Source organism: Crotalus tigris, unplaced genomic scaffold, assembly GCF_016545835.1.
Source record: "Crotalus tigris isolate CLP2741 ecotype Arizona unplaced genomic scaffold, ASM1654583v1 scf7180000024346.1432988, whole genome shotgun sequence".
Classification (NCBI taxonomy): Eukaryota; Metazoa; Chordata; class Lepidosauria; order Squamata; family Viperidae; genus Crotalus; species Crotalus tigris.
This window is the reverse complement of record NW_024100515.1, coordinates 336,443-350,282: the sequence shown is the minus strand read 5'-3', so window position 1 is coordinate 350,282 and position 13,840 is coordinate 336,443. Positions and strand designations below refer to the sequence as shown.

The following is a 13,840-nucleotide window of genomic DNA, read 5'->3' as shown; positions in this document are numbered from 1 at the left end:
TGCACAAGTTACAGGACTGGGGATTCTGAATGAATGTTAGAAAGGAAAAAAAAAAACCACTTCCTAATATAAATAGCAGTTTGACAGCAAAACCCATGCTCCAGATAATAGCGGGAGGTTTTTCTTCACTGGATGTGTTCAAGAAGCTAAATAGCCACCTCTCTGGGATATTTTGGATTCTTGCATTGATCAGAGAAGTGAACTCAAGAGTGTAAATACAATAGCAATAGCACTAAGACTTATATGCCACCACATAGAACTTTCCAGCATTCTCTGAATGATTTACAAATGTCAGCATATTGCCCCCCAACAATTTGGGTCCTCATTTGATCAACCTCTAGAGCAGTGTTTCTCAACCTTGACAATTTTAAGGCATGTGGACTTCAACTCCCAGAATTCCACAGCCAGCATTGCTGGCTGTGGAATTCTGGGAGTTGAAGTCCACATGCCTTAAAATTGTCAAGGTTGAGAAACACTGCTCTAGAGGATGGAAGGCTGAATCAACCTTGAGCCCTGTCATGGTGTGGGCAGAGTTGTCTACGATACTGCATTCTAACCATTGTGCCACCAGGGTTATGGCCCCTTTCTGTTCTATGATTCTGATTTTGGGATTCAAACTGCAGATCCTAGTAGGAATTCCTGGTTCTCAAGGCTATTGCGCTGTTTCGGGAAACAAGGAGATAGCAGGGCTTACACCCGAAAGCATAAATAAAAGGGGCATCCTTCTTAACTAAAATTCCTCCTCCGGTTTGGAAAGTTGTCAAACAAGGCGGTCTGAAAGGACATCATTCGTTAAGTGTGAGAGCACAGAAACATTAAAAAAAACCCACAATAAGCAACATCACATTCTTTTCCTTTACTATATTTTTTCTTTCTTTTCTATCTTTCCATTTTTTTTCTTTTCTGCTCTTTTTTCTTTTTTTAAAGGTTTTTAAATTTGTATTTAGCTTTTAGCTTATTAATTACAAATGTAATATAATTACTATAAAAAATGAAAAGCTGTGGCTGTTCAGACCTTTGATCATCCATTGTAAATGTTTGATGAGTTTTCTAATAACAAATAAAGAATAGATGGTGCTTGGTCATATTGTGGCATTAAATTTTGTTCTCCAAAAGACGGGAGCTGATAGAACTTCTTGAACATTGTTTTTCGCATGCTCTGTCACGTTCTTTGGTGTACATTCAAAAGACACGTTTCTGGAGTCAGTCATTTTTTAGCAGGCATTAATATGTCATTTTATTTTAGAAATACGAGGACAGCAACTTCACAAACTCAGACAATGCTTTCTCCACAGTTTTTAGAACTATTTGATCACAGTCAAGGCATACTTCTTCCTTTCAAAACACAGGAGGGGTCTCCAAGACCTTCAGGTTTAACCTCATTATAATAGAGTGAGCAAACTTAACATATGTCTGACGGACCTCCAAGGCAGAAAAGTTCAGTGCTGCAGAACTGCTTGTTCGTAAGCTCATTTCGTTTTCTGCAGGACAGATTGGGGCTGTGGGTGAAAAGTTTAGGGTTGCGGTTCAAGGAAGATTGCTGCATATGCCTATCTGGCACGTGGAGTTTAATTAATTCATTAATGGAGTTGCCTCTGTGCGATCATATGGCTGTTGGAGTTCTGCCTAGGGCCAGCAAATTGGATGACCTTGTTCTGATTGTTTAGCAACCTGGCCATTCTCCAATTTATTCCTGGGCTTAATTCAAAGTGCCTTTAAGCCCTAAATCAGGGATGGATGATCTTTTTGTGTACTATATTAAAGAAGAATTGAGGCAGCTGCTAATAAAGTGGGGGCATCACTATAAAGGACAGGGGGAAAACATTGGGTGCTTTCCTATGTTTTGGGACTTGTTTTAAGATAAAATGGATGTATAAGGTAGAGTCAAAGCTTGACATTCCTGTTCTAACAAGAATTGTATGGAACGTTCATTGCTGAAAATAGATTTGCTACTGAATTTGGGAGTTGGGCAAGGGGGTTGCATGTAGCCAATTGATTGTGGGTTGTCTACCTCTTCATTAAAATATTGGCGTTCAGAATATTTTGAAGTACCTTCTCCGTTTTAAGCATTTTGGGGAACTTCACTTCATATACCTTACTTGGGAAAGCAATCACCTTCCAGATGCTAACAAAGTATAGTAGTTAGGCACAAAGCTGGATTACTATTATTTCAGTGTATTTGCTTTTGGGATTGAGTTTGTTATTATCAATACTTTAATTATAATAAATGCTGCCTCAATGATAATTGATAATTCATATAGATGCAGTAGAAATGTTGGCATAAATTCTTTAAAAGAAAAATTATGCTGGTCTATGACCGTAATTACAATTTGATTTTATTTGATTTTAAATAAAAATAAGGGACATGACCAAAGTATACAACACTCCCATTCTTCTCTCCATCGTATTAGTATGATGAGCGGCCTCCTCCCAGTTCCACAACATAATTTTGTGTGATTGCAGTAGTGCATTGGGGGAGAGATAGATCTTAGTAAGGGCCCTCTTGTGAGCTCAATTGTCTGTTGTTGAATTGAGTGAAGCAAGTTTTCATCAGGTGCCCTCAAGAACCATAAAAGAAAAATTAGATGCCTGCTATTATTGTTAAATTAAAGCCTGAAGAACATAGATAATTTGGCATCTGAATGGAAACATGAATGATTCATCTCCCACAAACTATGCTTTGTGTGACTTTAGCTATTGAAATACAGGCAGATTTATTTCCTAAGCCTTAGGGATTAAAGCTGTACAGACTCTGATCACCATATAGATTCAGCAGCTGCTCCAATTGTGATTTAAGAGATTGAAGGATCAGCCCTCAAATTGTCAAGTTAATGGTGGTAGTCAAAGAAGTTTGGCAAGAAGGGCAACCGTTAAAGTTGGCTCACATCTAGATGAATCATGTGAAGAAGTGGCTTGGCTGGTTGCACCAGGAAGTGTGGCAAGTTTGGGAGGGCGGCAACTGGAAAATTGTTCTGTAGTTGTGCCAAGGAGCTCTTCTTGTGGGCCTAGAACAGGGGTAGGCAACGTAGGCTCTTTTATGACTCATGCTGGCTCAGGAATTCTGGGTGTTGAAGTCCATGAGTCATAAAAGAGCCAAGATTGCCTACCCCTGGCCTAGAAGAAAACAGCACATTGTTTTTAGCAAGACTTTGGCAGTGTAAAAAATAAGGTATTGACTTCGCCCAAACCTTCATCTCAAGAAGCATAACTTCTTAAAGTATTGCTCAGCAAAATGAAAATACGCTACTCAGAGTCACTTGTTTTGTGAGATGGGCAGCTATATAAATTTGAAAAATAAAACATTCATTTGAATTGTGTGGCATCACTTACAAGAGAAGTTGGCCATATCTTGGCCGCCAACGGAGAATTTCAGAGAACATCTCTCCCTGTTTCTGTGGGAGACTTTTTAAGGTCAGGAGTAGGGTACATTGGCAGGCCAGCATGATTGGAAAGAAAAAGAAAAAGGGTGAACTGAACTTTGTTCTCCTTTGCTATCTATCTAAGCACCTGTTAAGCAGTATCTCTACTGAATATTCCTTCTTCCTCCTTCTTTGTTTGCTCATTGCCAGCTATTGATTTATAGTGAAGCCTTTATCCAGATGGTTTGCACAGATGATAACACTTCTTTCTCCTTTGTTCAAACAACAATTTGTATCACAGAAAGTGCTCTGTAGAAGAATTCAAGGTAAGTATTTAATTCTAGGATGAGTCAGATATTTTTTTTTTAAAAAAAAAAAAAATAGACCATTGACTACTCAGAAAAATTGCAGTTTGGAGTGATGGGTATTCATTTTGTATTTTTAACTGGAAATCTGAGATCCATAACTGAAATATATACAATAAATAGATCCTTTCCTTTCCTTTCCTTTTCCTCCAGTTAATTTTCTGTGTATCCTAGGCATGAAAATAATTTCAATGATCTTTTCTATAGCTGCCAACTTTTAGACATTGCTCTTACATTCTTTTTTATAATAAATGTACAACATTAAACATTATAATTAAAAAGATAAAGACAAATACAAACAACAATCTAAAATAAAATGTGCAGAAAAAAAGAAAAAGATCAAAAGAACAATTGAAAGAAAAAAGAATATAGTAACAAGAAAAGAAATATGTAAAAAAATGGCTTCTCCCTTCATCACATATCTTTGTTCCATCTCACAAACCTCCAAAATATTAACAAGTCCCTTTTGTAAATCCCATATGGAAAAGTTATCCATATTTCTCTTTTGGCTTGTTATTTGTATACCACTTTTAATTATTAATTAATTATTTAATTATTAAGGCATCAGCTGGTTTCATTTGTATATCTAGTATAACATCATTTTTATAGCCTACTATTTTTAAATACACCTTCAAATCAGTCTCTGTCTTGTTCTTTTTCCATAAAATCTTTTAAACACAGGCTGCCTGTAATGGCAAACACTCTAGAGTCTAAAACATTAACACCTGAGTTGTTTCTTTGCAAACATCTTTCAGTGAATAATGGCTGATGAACTCTCAGAATGTTTCTAAATCTTTTTAATTTCTCATAACGTTTTGCAGAAGAAAAATAAGCAAGAAAATGTAAATATATACAAGTTAAGCCATTATACAGATCACAATTCAGGTTGTCTTGATGCCAAATTTCAGGGAATTGATATTCATAAGCAATAATTGGGTTTTGGAATAACATTCAGTTCCTCTAATTGACCATCTTCTTCATGGACCTCATTTCTAAAATATTCTGCTCTTAATTTCTGGTTTCCCCCCCCCTATTTTATATATTTGGTTTGAACTGTATTCAGCAGAATATCTAGCCTACTTCACACAGCAATACTTTGAAGAAATAATTGCCCCATTGGATTATTATCATTGAAGAGAAGAATCATTCCAAATGTCTTGTGTCCAAAAACAGATTTCCATGGCTGTGTTTGCTTCTTGTTACAATCTTCATGCTTTTTAGTCTGGAACAATAACACACACGGTCCCTTAAGACCAGGGATCTCCAGTTTTGGTGGCCTGATGGAACACTTTGAGTGTTGGGAATATATTGTGGGTGCCTCTGTAAAATGCTTGCCCATTCACAAGTACAAGACATGAGGGATCCAAACAGCACCATGTACTGATGTAAGAGAATGCTACTTACTCTCCTGTTTCCCTTGTCTTTTTACAGACAGATTGGTACACTACTAGCAAACGAAGTATTAGCCTTTAGCCATTCCTCAAACTTTGGGGGCCCAGAGTAACTGTTAGAAAGAAAGGTGATGCTAGAGGTTTCCTCTCCACAGGTTATCATAGACTTACAACCACAACTGAAAACAGAATTTCTGTTGCTGAGTAAAGTGTTACGTGAATCACATCAGATTTTATGGCCTCTTCTTTGCCATGGATTATTAAATGAATTACTGCAATTGATAAGTGAATGACAGGGTTGTTAAGTGAATCTTGTGGGAAGCTGGTTGGGAAGGTCTCAGATAATGGTCACTTGACCCCAGGACCCCTGAAACCATTGTAAATACATGTTAGTCGCCAAGTACCTGATTTTGATCATATTAGCATGGCAGTGCTACAACAGTCATAAATGCAAGGACTGGTTGTTATTTTTACCAGTGCTATTGTAACTTTGAGAATGGTCACTAAATGAACAGTTGTAAGTCAGACTACCTGAATTTAGAAGTATCCTAGGCAGCTTTCTATGGTTATTTTTTTTTAATCTAAAAAATTAGAAAGAGTACAAGAGAAGTGTTCATGGAATTATTAATGCCTTTGGACACATTTTGGCTATGGACTACTTATGGATATTTGAACACCCTCCAGCTTCTTCTGAGAAGTTAATGTAGCAGGTACCTCATATGTTCCCAAATTGTTTTTGGTGGCTTTTTTGAAATATCAGTAGTGAGGTTGGTGAACTATAAATATGATTACAGTTGCCTGGGAGCACTACAAATAGCGAGTAGTCTTCATACCACTTTCTTATGAGAGTGATGTATTGGGATGCTGGCATGTTGAGCAAACTCACCCTGTACAGTATCTCATTTAAAAATAAAGTACCTGTCAATAGGATTTGATTTCACAAGTGTCATTGTAAGCTTCTCAAAGGGAGGCAAACTTGGGAATCATGAACTACTTGGATATCTAGAAAGATCTTTATTGCTAGAATTTTGAAAGCAATTCTCCAGATCAATTTTTACCTAGAGTAATTACATTGGGTTAGTCTGATTCTCTTTAACAGAATAACAGAGATGGAAGGATGTTGGAGGTCTTCTAGCCCAACCTCTGCTCAAGCAGGAGACCATATACCATTCCAGGCAAGTGGCTGTCCAGTCTCTTCTTAAAAGTCTCCAGTGATGGAGCACCCACAACTTCTGAAGGCAAGCAGTTCCTCTGGTTATTTGTTCTCACTGTTATGTAATTACTCCTTAGTTCTAGTTTGCTTCTCTCCTTAATTAGTTTCCATCCATTGTTTCTTGTTTCGCTTCTAGCTATTGTGTCTCTTTTTCTAATAGTCCTGTTTTCTCCCCAGGACCTGATAGACATTACATCATAGCCGCAGGACACAGAAAGTTCTACAGGAAATTAGTCATTGTAAGGCAGAGATTTTGTTTTCTATAAGGTTGAAATTTAAAACTTTGCCCTATGGAAAGAGAATCTGGCACCTGAATGCTGGGTAACTTTAGTAACCTTGTACTGAATGAGATGGCAGTAATTAAGCTTATGAAGAACTTTGTGCCAGTTGTTTTTTCGTATCTTTAAAATTTTATCTTAACGTTCGGTTAAATAAAAGCTTTAATAATAGAAGAACAAACCTCTTCCTGCTTCAAAATGCTCACTCCAGAGTGGAGACTTATGTGAAAGTAGAAAGCTTTTCTTTCTACCTAGCATAATTATCCATTGTTACTTTTTTGCTGGGCTTTGATGCATGAATCACATCTGTATGGTTTGGGTTTTTCTTCTCATGCTGGGTAGTCATTTATCACAGAATTGAGATACCAGTCCTCTAGACCGCTCTTGTGGTTGCATTTTATCCTCACTCCAGCATTGTTGGAAAACTTGTGACCCTCTCTCTCTTCATCCCTCCTGCCTCTCAGCAGGAGAGGTGTCTGGAACATCAGACTGGGCAAGTGACACGTGTGATGTTCCAGGCATGTGTCATTATGAATTTAATATGTGTGTGTGTGTGTGTGTGTGTGTGTGTGTGTGTATGTATGAGCACAGAGTGGGACAGTGCCCCCTAGACCAGGGGTGTCAAACTGCCGACCCATGGGCTGGATGCGTCATCCGGAAGCTGCACTCACCCCATTGCCGGCAATGGCAAAACCGTCCTGATATGTTACGCGACGTCATGTGACGTCGCGAGTTTGACATGTCTGCCCTAGACTTTTACTATTCGTTTTAAAATGTGCAACCCTTTTAAAGGTTACAGTACTTGGTATATTTTCCATTTCAAATACTGGAACTCTTATAGCTGATTACTTCTTTTTGGTATAGCAAACTGTCAAGATTCAACATTAGCTTGTTAGAACTGATAATGTTTTATAAAAGGGGGAAAAACAAATAATTTAACTATCAAGCTATTCATTAACTTCTTAAAAGTTTCATGTAGGGTGATGACTATTCCAGTTTCGATGTAAGAATTTCAAAATCAGAATTTCATCACTGTAGAACTACAGACCAATCATCTTGACATCAATTCCTGGGGAAAACTGGAAAAGATGATCAAACAGCGGATTTGTGAGCACCTAGAAATGAATAAGGTGATTAGTGATAGCCACCATGAATAATTCTGGTCACTATGATAACAAAAAAGATGCTGAGACCCTAGAAACTGTTGAGAAGAGCAACAAAGATGATAAAGCAGAGGTGTCAAGCTGCCGGCCCACGGGCCAGATGCATCATGACAAAACCGCGCCCACCCCATTGCCTGCAATGGAAAAAAAGTCGCGATATGTCATGACACGCCACGTGACGAGTTTGACACCCCTGTGATAAAGGGTCTGAAGGCTAAACCATATGATTGAATGGCTAAGGGAACTAGGTATGCTTAGCCTAACGAAGAGAAGGCTTGGGGGGTGACATGATAACTGTCTTCTAATACTTGAACAGCTGTCAAAGGAAGAGGGGATTGATTTGTTCTCCAAAGCACCTGAAGGCAGGACAAGAAGCAATGGTTGGAAGCTAGATATAGATAGATCCAACCTGGAATTAAGGAGAAACTTCCTGATAATGAGAACAGTTAGTCAGTGGAACAGCTTGCCTCCTGGAATTGTAGGTGCTCCATTACTGTTGATTTTCAAGAAAAGATTGGACAACCATTTGTCTGGGATGGAATAAGGACTCCTGCCTTGGGCAAGGGGTTGCGCTAGAAGACTTTCCAGCCATATAATTATATGATCCTATGTTCAGAAAAGGTAGGTTTTAGTGTGAACAAAGCCACTGAAAGAAAACTGGGCAGCAGCCTAAGCTATTTTTAGGGAATTGCAAAAATAGAACTCAAAATACATAGAAGGCAGTGAAGTTATGCCTTCCTTGAAAAGTCAATGAATCTGAAGAAAATAAGAACCAGCAAGAAAACTGAGGAAAAGGAAGCAAAAAAAGAAGCTGAACGCGCTTAATAAAAGAAGACGCTTAATATTGTGATTAAAACATCAGAGTTGAAGTCTGTGAAATCCTTAGCATGCTTAGGGTATCAAGAGATGCTTAACTAAATGGGATGATGCATTTGGGAAAATAAAAGAGAAAGAAAGCATATGCCCAGAAGAAAAACTGGTCCTAGAAATGTGGATTGACCCCAAAGAAAAGACCATGACAGATAAACAGTATGACAGAAAATCATTATTAGAATCACCTTATTAGAATCACAGTCTATTGACTATTTGCCATGAAGTCATTATTGTCTCTCAGTGACCAGATCATCTCCCTGATGATCTGTCCCTAATCTGGCACTATGAGGGATATCCAACAAGGGATAAAGGAAGAAAATTACACCATAAGCATCTGTATCTTTTTGTTTTCTATGATTGAGAATGTTTAAATGGATATTTTAATGGCACATTCAATTTCCCCTTCATTTTGCCATATGCCATCAGTTTAGTAATGGACAGTTCATCTCCCTTCGGTCTTCTACATCAGGAAAAAAAATGGCGGGTTAATATTAAGCTGCAAAAGATAATAAGCAGGAGGAATAAAAAAGAACAACTCTTAGTTGGAACAGAACAGCTGAAAACTGTTGAATGTTAACGGCATATATTGAATTTTGAATTTTAACGGCATATATTGAAACACAATTAGAAATGATCAGTGGGTGATTCTCAGTTTCTATGAGTTTATATAGAGCCACTGTTTCATTTTTCAAAGAAGCTAAATATTCCTTCTCTCCCTCCCCCCTTCCCCCCCCAAATATTGTTTTCTTCCTTAAAGACTTGCTGGCACTTCTGCTGTCTTTGCAAATGCACTAAGATGGAAATTTAACACCAGGGTTAGCTAAGGACTTTGATAAAATTGTGGAGAGTACTTCTAGACAACTGGTTCAAATATCTGTCACCTAGTATCTTACAGACGAGTTGGTGAGTCCTGAGGCTTCAGTCACCTCCGTTGTAAGCGCTTCGTGCTAATGACCTGCCCATGCTTGGTGCTGCAGCAAATGCAAATGGGGTGTTACTCCTGTGAAGTAGCAGCAATACCCAAAAATATTCTTTTACATCATTTATGAGAAAGCAAACACGAAAGGCATCAAGTTGCTGATCAGCCCTGAAGTATGAGTGCTAGTTTACGATCGTTCTGTATTATGAAGATTACATTCCAAAGAATCAGCCTTTGAGTCCAAACCTTTTTCTTCTTACTACATTCTATATCAGTAATGGCAAATCTTTTAGAGACCGAGTGCCCAAACTGCAACCCAAAACCCACTTATGTATCGCCGGGTGCTGGGTGGGTGTGGCCCACTCGGCGGGTGCAGCTACAGTGGGCTTGGCAGACTGGGTGGGCGTGGCCACTGGATGGGTGTGGCTGCAGTAGTCATAGCAGATTGGGTGGGCATAGCCGGGGTGGGCATGGCCACCTTGATGTTGCTTATGGGGAGGAACACCTGTGGGAGCTGGGCAGGGTTGGGGGAGATCCAGGGGGTCTCTGGCAGGTGGGATGGTGGACTCCCCAATGGCAGCTCCAGGCTGGCTGGTCTTAGGCCAATGATGGCGAACTTTTAGAGACCACATGTGCTGGGTCGATGGCGCGTGCCCATAGAGAGGGCTCCGCGTGCCGCCTCTGGCACGCGTGCCATAGGTTCGCCACCACTGTTCTATATCAATGTAACGTTTTTAATCCATGAAAATTAATGGAGTTGTATGGGGAAATCCACAATGCTGTAAAAGATTTTGGAATGACATTTTCATAGGTTAATTTTACTGCTTGAACGTAACTTGTGGTCTCATATCATTATTTCAGATATGGAAACTTACTTTAGGTAGGGCTCATTCCTATGCATGGCACAGGAAAAATGTCCCCTTTTTGTTCCCCACTTAAATGGTCTGGGGCTGACTCATGGAATACCTGAAACTATAGGAATATAACTGAACCAAGTACGACTGCACACAGTCTTGAGGAATTATGAAGCCCACATATATCTATACACGGAGGAGAAGAAGGTTTATTACTTACAGAGGGAAAATGTTGGGAGGTGATCCAGGTCTCTAAAGCAAGAAGGCAGATGCTCTGTTTTTTATTGGACCATCTGCTCTCTTTTGCTTCTGTTTGGTGATATATCAAGAAAAACAACAATCCCAGGCAACCTTTTCATATGCTCATCTGTTTAGGCACTGATTGGACAGAGAGGGATGGGGATACCACAAGTAATTTTTGTAAGATGGCAGATCCACAGATCAGAAAATCTTGGGTAGAATCAAAATAACAAAATGTGAACTGGTACTTTAAACTTTGTGGATATTTAGACTGTCTTTGTTCTAATCTGGCTGTTTGTTAATATATCTTCAGAGTATAGAAAGCTACCCAAGAACCCAATTTCTTTGACTTCTGTTACCAAATTGGCTCAGTGTTGGGGTGTGTGAGGCTAAAGCTTGCAAGGCTGAGAAAAAAGAGACTAGAAACAATAGCAAAGAAGAATCCAGGTGACCTCCACATCAAATGTAGAGAAATAAGCAGGAAAAACCTCCACCTAAGGGCAGAAGGAGATGTGTAAATGGAGATCCAAATTGTTTGATTCTTCAATGAATGATCCTTAGTATTAAGGCTTGTCCTATCTGCAACAGAAGCAACTTATATTCTAAGATGTTTCAGCATCTACATAAAAAATTACAGCTAAATCATAGGTGAAGCTATGTTGTCCTACTCACTCACACATACATAATGGTGGTTTAGTCAGTTTATTAATATTCCCCATCAATTCTCTTCACCAAAAATCCAGAACTGTCCCAATTAAGCCCAGCCAAAAGCAGACCAATGCTTGTCCACAAAGCAATGGCCAATAAGTCCACAAGGCACTTGAAAGTTTCCCAAACAAGATAACCCCACCAGGCAAAATTAAATCCACAATACAAGAGGGTTTGCAAGGCAAGAAAAGCCCAGAGTTCACAAGGCACAATCCAAGTCAAGACACGGAGACAATTCAAAACAAGGCAGGGATCACAATGACCAGGAAACATACTATTCCTGGCATCATCTCCACCTGTTGGCTATGCTAAATACTCAGCTTCTGGTGCAGCTCATCAAGGCAGCCTTCTCATGAGTAATCAGGCTGACCTTTGCTGCTTCTGCCTTTTCTCTGCCCTATATGTTCTCCAATCAGGTGCAGAAGGCAGTTCCTTTTCCTCATCACTGACCGGCTGCAGCTGCATGTTTTCCTCACCTGAAGCCTCAGGGATGTCCTGATGCAGCTGTACTTCAGCCAAATCCCTCCGAGATGGCTGCTCAGAGCCATTGGCCAACTCCCCTCCTGACGTGCTGGGAACTGGTTCATCCTCCTCCAGATTGACATTTGGAAAGGTATCTGGGGAAGTGTCCAGGGGATCCATCATAGTAGCTCTGTTAGGATGTCACATTAATTCAAACCTAGGTTGAATTTAGTCAGTACTATATTTTTGTGAGTTGTAGAATTGTGTTTGTTTGAAAATATATTCCTGAATGTTCAGTTCATCATCAGGAATCTTGCATATATTATATTATTTGCATATTTATATAACAGTATTCAGAGGGATATGGATTACAAGAGAAAAAAGGTTAGATACAGAACAGGAACTCTAAATATGCTAGAAGTGTATTTCCACTTCTGGCCTAGCTGCTGATAACAAATATCAAGGCTACTTCTAATAAGGAGCCCATAGTGGCACAGAGGTTAGAATGCAGTATTGTGGGCAAACTGCACACATCCTGGATCCTGTTAGAGCTCAAGGTTGACTCAGTCTTCCATCCTTCTGAGATCAGTAAATGAAGACCCAGTTCATTGGAGGCAATATGTTGATATTGTAAACTGCCCAGAGAGTGCAGTAAAGCAATATGGGGTGGTATGTAAGTCTAAGTACTATAGCTATTGCTATTGCTAATAAGCCCTAAGTCACTCAAGACTTGATTGTAGATGAGTAGATGGACCTGGTATATGTCAGGTTTCATCTAGACCTGGCTAGGTGATGATAGTGATGTTACCCACGTGGAGATTTTCGTCCTGTAGTTTTAGACCTTTTAGCAACCTCAACTCCAAGGCCAAGAGGGAGGGAGAATAATGATTTTGAAAGACATGTTATTGTTATGGTCTTGTCTGAGTTTTGTGAATTAGAGGCTGAAGACATAAACCTGAAAGAGGAACAGCCTGAAGAGTTAGAAGGCAATCAGACACCAGCAGCCACTCCAGGAGACACTGAGCACAAGATCTCTGATTCCAATAATGATGGACCTGATCCTCTGACAGGGCATCCTAGCCCAAACCATCAGCTATGAAGGGCTGAGCAAAGGTATTCAGCCTCTTTGATGCTGATAATTCAGATTTCAAGGCATATCATAGTGCTCTGGCTGATTGATTACCAGCTGTTATCAGAAAGTTTATGGCACGGTAATAAGCCAAACTTGGAATTGCCTAGCTATCTGTTTTCAGTTGATTGACAGAGTACACTACTATAGGACTAGGCTGGCCTTGTTCTTGAAGTGACAGAGTGTGCCTGTGTATTAAATTGGGCTGGTATGGTAAACTGGAAATCCTTGAACACAGTCCATCTTGCTGTCTGGTAAGATCACTATCTAGATTACTGGATCTTATCACCAGATTGTTGACATTCCTTTACGTCTTGCTGTTGAGTGACTTCAGTCCTCATGACTGGGATCTAGGGAGGATCAGAAGTTCATGGTCTCCATGGAAATAATGGGGCTTTTCTCAAATAGTCTTGTACTCAACCTTTGCTGCAATTATTTTGATCCAGAGGAGGCTGATTGCTACCACCTTAACAGGTCTCCATGAGATGATTTAATTGGACGGACACAATTGCTTCTGATAAAACACTTCTTAATGTACCCCATGTTATACTCATAAGGCTTTGTATATAAGCCTTATGCATAACTCATGAGTGTAATTGATTTGGACCCAGAAATTTATTGGCAGACAGAACATTGGCTTCAGGAGAGGCATCATCTTTCAGTGATGAGACTGACCCATGATTAGCCTCACCATAGCATTCTGGACCAGTTGTAGATTCTGAGTCAGCTCCAAAGTCTCTCTATTGTAGAGCACATAAGAGTAATTCAGTCTGATGGTGATTGTAACAATTACCAGAACACTAGCAAACCAGGGCAAGGCCTCCCTGGCTGTGGCTTCTACTACTATTTAAGCAGTAGCTGTGAATCCAGGAGGATACCCAATTAC

The 13,840-nt window shown here is 39.5% G+C and overlaps 1 protein-coding gene across 9 annotated transcripts in view; it reads left to right on the top strand.

Moving 5' to 3' along the window:
- The window catches only part of TMEM229B (transmembrane protein 229B), a 54,193-nt gene that overhangs the window by 13,209 nt on the left and 27,144 nt on the right, over positions 1-13,840 (top strand). For 3 of the 9 annotated variants that reach the window (XM_039326878.1, XM_039326880.1, XM_039326879.1), the window contains exon 2: positions 11,780-11,976. The exons of 4 other annotated variants lie outside the window; for them this stretch is intronic. The gene's annotated coding sequence lies outside the window, so the exon portion shown is untranslated. Of the gene's footprint in view, positions 1-6,237; positions 6,291-6,331; positions 6,354-11,779; positions 11,977-13,840 lie in introns of those variants that run through there. 2 more of the 9 variants (XM_039326881.1, XM_039326882.1) reach the window with 2 other exon arrangements.